Raw genomic sequence first — 9395 nt, forward strand, 5'->3', positions numbered from 1 at the left:
AAAAGGCCATAGAGATTATTTTAAAATTATTCTAAAATAACTTTAAATCATTTTTTAAATTATGCAAAATGTGTACATGAATATATCTGTTCCTTAACCAGAAAATCAATACGCTTTTAGAATTTCCTATTTTTAATTATGTGGTGAGGAATTTTTATTTCACATTCTGAATTTTTGTTGAAGAAACAATTTACACGGCTTAACGTTGCAAGTGTATGATTTGGACTGAGATAATATTTTCCATGAAACGTTGATTTGTGTGATTTTTTATATGATGTTTCAAGTGTGTTGATGAAATCTGGATTCTAGGAAGTTCATTGATAATCCAATATCCGGTGTACAAGTTCTTTGCTTAGACGTCGTTCTTGAATCAGCAAATTGTAACGCATAACAGTTAAAATTGAGGGTACGTGTGAGTTATTTGGTGCATACGTACGATTTTATTAATTCAATATAGGTTAGAGTTTACTACAATTTGTTTTTTTAAGTTGTATGTATATATTAGATATATTTTGTCTAATAGCAAATATGCTGTCTACTAGAAAAATTACGAGATCTTTGGGTGGAGGAGTGTACCAGTAGAAAACATCTCTCAACTTTAAAGTCTACCTTAATTCGTCGCTCCCTTGATATCCATTATTCTTAAGTAAGACATAGTTACAAGATACACTACCTTTGAAATCGTGAGAAGAACAAATGGAAGATATTCTCAGTGATATATATTTTTATCAGGTTTTACAAAATAATTTGTATATGCTTGACGATTTATTAATATGAAATGTATATTATGATATTTTTACATGAAGTTTCAAAGTAACATGTACAAAAACTTTAATATAATTGTTTGTAGTAACGTTGGAACCCCGTTATATTATTTTTTCGAAAAAGATCTGTGCATAAAGGCTAAACTGTCTAATTAAAATGAAGACTTTATCTGTTATAACACGCCTAATACAAAAGAGGAATTTGTTTAAGGTTTGTGTATGTTGTTTATACCAGCAATTTTGCTAAAGATATTTGAGCTCTTATTGATATTATGCCAACATTTGTTGCCTTTATTTGTACAGGTAGACTGTTTAATAAAGAGCAAAAGTTGGCGGTAAAACCTTATTCAGCCCATATGTGTACGTTTGATCAGCGTAAAAGATGTGGCGGAATACCTGGCATCATAAGGAATCGTTTGTATATATATCAATAGTAATTAAAAATATAAAATAAAAAGTTGTAAGACTACCAGTTGAATCATTGATTACTAAATTGATAAGCAACTTCGAGTAAAATCGTATCAAACATACTGAAGGTGAAATACGGAATGGTTAATTAATCTAACTATAAGTTGTTTGTAAAATTTATCAATATGGACTTTCAGTGATCTTTATGCCTCTTTAGTTTTAAAAACGTGAATTATTTTAACTAAGTTCAACCATGCAGTCACATCTGTTGCAGAAACATTAATCTTATTAATCTCAGCATGTTAAATCTACGCATTTTGTAAGTTTTCTGGACGTGTATGACAATTATGCAGGCATTCTGCTTATTTAGAAATTTCTATGATCGTTTATGTTTGTAGTTGTACTTATTGAGTGTAACTGTTTATGTGTATACGTGCTAAGTACTTCAATGCATTCACATATTTTCGTGCAATCAGGGTTAAGTTTTGCTTTCCATACCACTATACAAGTTTTCTTTTGCTCGCTTTCCTCTCATCTTGCTTTTCATAATCTCCACGTCTTTACTTAAATAATTCATTCTGACCCAGAAAATAAATTCTTTTAATTAAAAAAAATTTCAGTTTTATTCAACAATAATAACGTCGAAATCGTTACTATTTTAGACATGCCTCATTAATATTCTTGCTTTATTTTTTAACTACCTCTCCCATGACATTTGTTTCCAAACTATGTTTGACTGACACCTGCATGAGTAATGCCTCATGAACATTTTACATTACTATGTATGCATTCCATTATTCAGTTTTATTTCAAGATTTCTTGACTATAGAGAAGTAGTCAGTTTCTAACCTAGATCCAAGGCTCCTTTATTGGAATTTCAACAACACTAACAGAGTATTTTTGTGTGCATGTATGTATATGTGCATATTTGTATGTTTTGTTTTATGTATATTTTCTCATGCATATAGTTGCATGCCTAGACTTGCCCATATTCTTAAATGATAACTTTCTGGGAGGTTTTACAGGTTTTTATAGTTCCAGTGATAGCTTGAATCTATAGTCTTTGAACCAGCCTGAACTTGTACGCTGGATAGAGTAGCTGTAGATTCTTCAATAGTTCAGCGTAGGTGTTCTCTTTCACTGATTTTAAGCTTCATGTTGACATATGCTGGGCAGTTGATTTCCACAACTGTGCACAGTTACTCTTCTCTATCCCAAATTACAGTTAGGTTTATTATGTTTACATTTCATTGAGGTTTTTTCGTGGACATTCCACCAGTATTCTTTTTTTATGATGGGTGGCTATGGCTTCTACCGTACTATGGGTTTTATTTCTTTGTCCTCGGGATTATCCTTCCGATGGATCTCGTTATACAGCCTCCTAGAATTAATATCATGTCTCATCGGTAGATATTACTCTGAAGACATTTTCAGACAAGTGCTTATGACTTGGGTGATATCTTCGGTGTTAACTCCACAAAAACTGTATTGGCTGTCACATTTTACTGCTTTTCCTGCATCTCAGTCCCTTCTGTGCATGTGGTATTTGGTTGATATTACCTATTCCTGGATTTCAAAGGCATACCTTTCAAAGTGGGAATTAGCAATCCGGTTGTTGGTCCATGATAGACTGCTTTGATTATAAATATTACTATCATCTTGGAGCTTTCTACTAACATATTCATGCCTGGGCTTCTGCTGATATACCCTCATCCTTTCATCTGATGATACGTTGCGGTAGAGTCGTGTGACTTCTTTCAGCACGTTTTTACGTTTATCGGACAAGGAATGCTGCTAAAGGAGCTGCTTTCCAAGTCTCAAGGTGTCATCAGCCTCATGTATCCAAACTTGGACAAGGATGCACTTCGACAATTGCTGGCTAATGTATGTTTGTATGTATCAATGTATATAATTTTAAACGGCATACGGTAGTATAGCTCTGGTTTGAAAGAAATAATGTTTTTTTTGAGTATTGTGGTACATAACTTTAGCCACTCTAACACCATATGGGAGCACCTATCAGAGTTCTAGCTATGGATTAACTGGCATATATTATGACATTCCATCTCAACACGAGGACGCATATATAACCTTGGTTGTAACCATAGGACACAGTACAACCATTGTGAGTGAGGGACCCCTAACTATTTTCGCTGCATCTTTCTAGAATAGGGACACCCTGATGTTAACCCTGGGGTTTCACTTGATCAGCGATAATCTTACTTAGGTCTATCATTATGTACTGGTCTAGGAGATGGATGTAGAGAATGTTACACATGTTGTACAAGCATTTATTACTATAATCCAGTAATGTACAGATGCCTACTTATGTTGAGTGAATGTCCTATGGTGATGGAGGAGTGACGATTTGTGCAGACCTAACCAGTTTCAATCATACAGAAAGGTACAGCTTTCATGTGTCACCTATGCTTCAAACCATTGCAAATCTGCAACGGGGTGGAACATTCATCTGACAAGTCATAGATAGAAATTCAGAAATGCCATTGGCAAATGGGATGCACAAGGAGATGGCAATTAACTGTGAAGATAAAACTATGACCATCAATGTATATGTATATGTATATGAAAGGACGTAATAGTACGCAATACAGGGAGTAGTTTCTACTATAAGTTCTCGAGCATTTGAATAACTATCAATAGTTCAGCAATTTATTTGTGGTAAAAATGAAAGCGTATGATGTATTCAAGAATAACAGAAATACTTTTTACAACTGACTAATATTATTGTTATTCTATCAATGCGGCGAGCTGGTAGAATCGTTGGCACGCTGGGCTAAATGCTTGGCGGGATTTCAAGCCCTTCCTTTCTGAGTTCATATTTCGGGAAGATTGAATTTTGCCGTTCATCCTCTGGGCGTCGATGATTATGAGTACCAGTGTAACACTGGAGTCAATGTAATCGACTCCAAAACTTTCAGGATTATTATTATTATTTTATTATTGATACTAATAATGATAATGTGAAGGATTCTGCCGTCGAAAACGACGTATGAGTGGTCAGCTTTTGATAAGCAGTTTTCACAAATGATTTGTTTATAACGATCAAATGTATATGCTGTGCATTGGCTCACACCTCCATCAAATCGTCATTCCCTGTACTGGAGCAAAAATGGGTCAGATGTCAAAATGAGGGCTGAGCGATGTGGAATTAAGTGTTTTTGCTCCAGAACACAACACGATGCTCTGTCCGGAATTTGAATCCACGATCAAGCGATCGTGAGTTCAACAGCTGAACCACTGGGCCATGAGCACGGCAGCAACAACAATAATAATAATATTATTAAGAAGAAGAAGAAGAAGAAGAAGAAGAAGAAGAAGAAGAAGAAGAAGAAGAAGAAGAAGAAGAAGAAGAAGAAGAAGAAGAAGAAGAAGAAGAAGAACCCTTTCAACTATAGGCAGGAGGCCTGAAATTTTGGGGAATGAGGATAGTCGATTACATAGACACCAGTGGTTCACTGGTACCTATTTATCGATCCAGAAAGATGAAAGGCAAAGTCGATCTCGGTGGAATTTGAACACAGAACGTAAAGACGGACGAAATCCTGCTAAGCATTTTGCCCGGCGTGCTAACGATTCTGCCAGCTCACAAACTTAATAATACCAATAATAATAATAATAATAATAATAATAATAATAATAATAATAATAATAATAATAACTACGACGCAGTGGCTCTCATGGCTTTTTATCTTAACTGATTAGAAGTGTTATCATGGACATAGTTTTGTCTTGGTATAAATGATGGGCTACAGCAACGTTCTGCTCAATACCACTGATTTGCTTGTCAGTTGCTGGACCTTAACCAGTTGAACATGTCCATTAGTGGCTAACACTATGAGAATTTATGATGACGAGCAGAAATAGTGGAAAAGTATCATAGCCATGTGTTGAGAAGAATTCTTTGGAGTTTGAATAATTCACCTCTGGAAAGGTGTGTTTTGTTCATCATCCTTAAACAACCCTTGTTCACGGACTTTTTGAGCGGGATGGTCTACACAACCTGAAGAAAATTTCAACTTGACCCCACCTGTGAGGTCATGAGGTGTTCATCTTGATATGAGATACCTAGTTGCTAGCATATGGTTGTGATACATGTGTCTGATGTACCCTTATCAGACGGGAAGTCATGATGGGTATATTGGGCTTCGTATATTTGTACCTCAGTGTCACTTTGATAGCATGCTCTGCTCTCTCACTCAGTAATGATAATAATAAGAATAATGAGAATGAAGATGGTGATGATGATGAGGAGGATGATAATGATGATGATGATGATGATGATGATGATGATGATGATGATGATGATGATGATGATGATGATGATGATAGTAACAATATTGATTATATCCAAAACATTCACAAAGACTAAGCGTAAAATCCATAATGAAGTCAACGGTAAGATATAAAATTATAGGTATAACATTATATTAGACGATTGTATATAATACCTATACTATAACACTGAAAACCCACAGTATAATTCCATTATATCACTATATGTAACTTTCATACCTGAAGTAATTGAGCTAGCCCTTGTCAGTTGACATATTAAAACTTATTTACTTTGATCAGTTACAAATTTATAGTGTTATAAATATAGTATTGCAACAATTAAGTAACTTAAGTGTATCAAAGTTAGATCTAACTTTGGTTTCACCCGGTTCGGCAGTAGAGTTTAACTCATCAATTTTCATCATTCTTCTCTTGGATGTTCTGATTATAGCACGACGTTACTCAGCATATCAAACTGATATTAACTTTATCATTATCACTTGTATATAGCTGTTATTTTCCGATGGTTACGGTGTTGCAGAACATGGTGACATAACTATCGGGAAATTTAATTGTACAGGTTTGGTAGATCGCGCAGGCGTGTTTATTATATCGTGCTAATACCCAGAAATAAAGTAAAGCAAATTAGTAAGAACGCTGGACTACGAAAGGCATACAATATGGATATCATATGATGTTCGAATCGGAATAATGTTGCTAGATATTTAACCAATTAATATTTCGTGACCCAATGCATAAGAAGCCGGACTTCTTAGCCGGAGTTTGCAGGTTTGAGGCTCGTTAATAGTCAGATACCCATAAAATCATTACAAGTACTAAACAACCAAAGACATTACAGAAAACCTTTACAAATGCTAAATTATACGCAAGAATATCGGTCGCAAGAGTAAAAAAGGTGGTCGTCCTAACTGCAGAATATGTCCAAATATTTTGGAAGGATCAGAATTCCATTTTAGACAAGGGCAAAAATTCAAAATTAAATCCAGCTTCACTTGAGCCTCTGAAAAATTCATTTATGTAATCAGATGCTCGGGCTGTCATAAGAAGTATATAGGGTCGCCAGGAAATTTCTCAGACGGATATGTACAGTCCACAGACAACAGATATCTTCACCACAATATCATCAGATATAACTGCAACCACAATTCCTAATCTTCTAATTGTATCAATTTGCTGTTTTGACCTGAACACAAGTACGACTAAATAAAAAGGCCTCATTTATCGAAAAATAGAAGCCAGAATTAGATATAAATTCATATTGAAAATTAAGAATTTACCACAACTATTGAAGAATATAAGCCAGAACTAAATGTAAACCAATATTATAAATTACAGATTTACACTGCCCCGCTTTATTGAAAAATACCTTGGTTACGAATTATCCCCAGTAGCAAACAAAATCTCTAATTCAGGATTGCATCCAAAACTCAAAATTTGAAAAGCGATAACAAAACTGATTAATATGGTGGAAGAAAAAAAATTATGTTGTACAATATTGTATAACACTTTTGCTATGATGATTCTAATATATATTCTTTAGTCTTGTAAAATAAATCTTCTGTGCTTTCTGAATTCAACCACGTGCAATCACCAACCATACTTTCCTTATGTATTCAACTATGTTAAAACACTAACCATACTTTCTATCTCATATATTTATATACAGAAATGTTTCAATTTCTTGCAAAAGTGCAAGGATGATGTTAGGGAGATAATAATGAAGGTATTCCAACAAGTTACCTCCCGTGAGCTGTGTATCTATTGCAAAATACCGGCCAGTCTTAAGGAAACTCTAGTAATCTGAACCAAAATGGAGACGGGTAACTAGACTTACGCTTGCGTGGCTTGAAGAATTGTGATGATCTCTTCACATAAAATTATATTTAGCCTTGATATCCGTGAAATGAAGACCATTTAACCACTAATATGGTTTTGAGCACTCGATCTCACTTTCAATTTTAGCATATATGTGTGTGTGCGTGAGTGTGTATGTGTGGGTGGATGGGATGTGTTACGATTCTTGACTCATTTGACTTCGCTATATTTCTAGTTGGCTAATTATATTACTCTTGTACACTGTTTTCTTTTTTTCGTCTTTTACGTTTTGAATTTGTTCTGACAGATCCGTTTAGCCATCTACACATATAATATTAATTTCAAATTATATCTTACAAATAAGAACATTCTTCAAAATAGCAATAATAATCATTGGCATCTCGCAACTCTTTCCAATCTTATAACCGCTTCATTGGCAATGTTCTTCACTCGTTTTATTTCGCTTTGTTTTCACTTTTATTTCTTTGATTTACTTCGTTATTACGTGTCTGTATATATTTTTACGAGTTTGTGCATTTTATGCGTATTTCTCTGTGCACGTTTGTACTAGCGTGTATTTTTGTGCATATAGCATCCTTCTTATGTGTACATATACGAGTGCCTATATAGGTGAGTTTGTGTTTGTGAGTGTTTGTGTGTGTGTGTGTGTCTGTGTGTGTATGTGTGTGTCTGGGCGCGCGCGTGTGAGTGTGTGTGTGTGTTTGTATGTGATACTATTACTTTCACTTTGTACTACTGAATTGCCAAAGCCTGTCAAGATAAGAAATTGATGAATAACATATAAAGTATTACTTATGATAATGATGATGACGATGATGATATTAGTAAAGCATCATCTGTCTGTATACGGTGATAATATGGATTGTAATGTTCAATAATAATAATAATAATAATAATAATAATAATAGGTTTTTCATAATAATAATAATAATAATGATAATAATATAATTGCAAAGGCAGCCGCAGAGTATTGTTGTTGTTGCTCTTCTTGTTGTTGTTGCTGGTGATGATGGTAGTGTTTATCATAGTAGTATCAGTGAAGCAGCAGCAGCAGTAGTGGCAGCATCAGCATCAGTAGTAGTAGTAGTAGTAGTAGTAGTAAAGGGAAGAGTTTTTGAAGAAGCACAGCAGTCTAAACTCGTCTTTAATTAAGCCCGGATATATAATCTAAAACGAAGCATTTCTATATTTGATTGAAATTATCGTTGATATTTTTATATTTATTTGATCTCCTTATTTATTTATTCATTTGTATATCTCCTTCTAATTAACGTCGTTTCCCATTTCTACAAAGCAAACTTGTTGCAGAAGAGATGCCTTGACATACTGCCATTTATTAATAATTTCAAGCTAGTTTCTTCTCCTTTGATGCTATAACGTGTCATTAAACCAATCAAAAAATTTTTCAAGAAAATCGTATATATATTTTATTTGTTTTTGTTCTTTTTTATTTTCGTTACTTTTACATCATTTATGCTTACAAATTTATGGATCGATTGCGTTTTTGATTTTAAATTATCTTGAACTGTTTGGAAATAGTATCAAAAATATAAAACAAGAAAAATGAAGAAATACGTATTCAAAGATTTCGTTTGATCATGTATTCTTTAAAAAATAACTCTTTCCTTCAGACATCATTTAATTGTAAGAACACTTGGATAAATGGATTCGTATTAACAAAAATTTGTTTTATTAAGTATTGCAATGATTTCTTTATAACATCTTTCTTAACTCGATTCATTCAGATAAATAAAATTCAATCTTATTGCATTTCGCTTTCGAATTACGCTACAATCTGTATATAAAAATCAATTTTCCGCTGAATGGAATGTGTTGCTTTAGTTGATGATTTTTGTATATAACTGTATTCAATAAATCGAGAACTTTCCAAATGAGTTCATTATAAATATTTTGCACACCTCTCTGTTTATTTTAGGTTGCACACTCGTTATCCAGCATTCACTTCTCTCTTTCTCTTTCTCTCTCTTTCCATCTCTCTCTTTCTCTCTCTTTTCATCGCTCTCTTTCTTTCTTTCTCTCTCTCTCTCTCTTTATATATATATATATATATAT

This window comes from Octopus bimaculoides, chromosome 7 (genome assembly GCF_001194135.2).
Source record: "Octopus bimaculoides isolate UCB-OBI-ISO-001 chromosome 7, ASM119413v2, whole genome shotgun sequence".
In the NCBI taxonomy this organism is placed as follows: domain Eukaryota; kingdom Metazoa; phylum Mollusca; class Cephalopoda; order Octopoda; family Octopodidae; genus Octopus; species Octopus bimaculoides.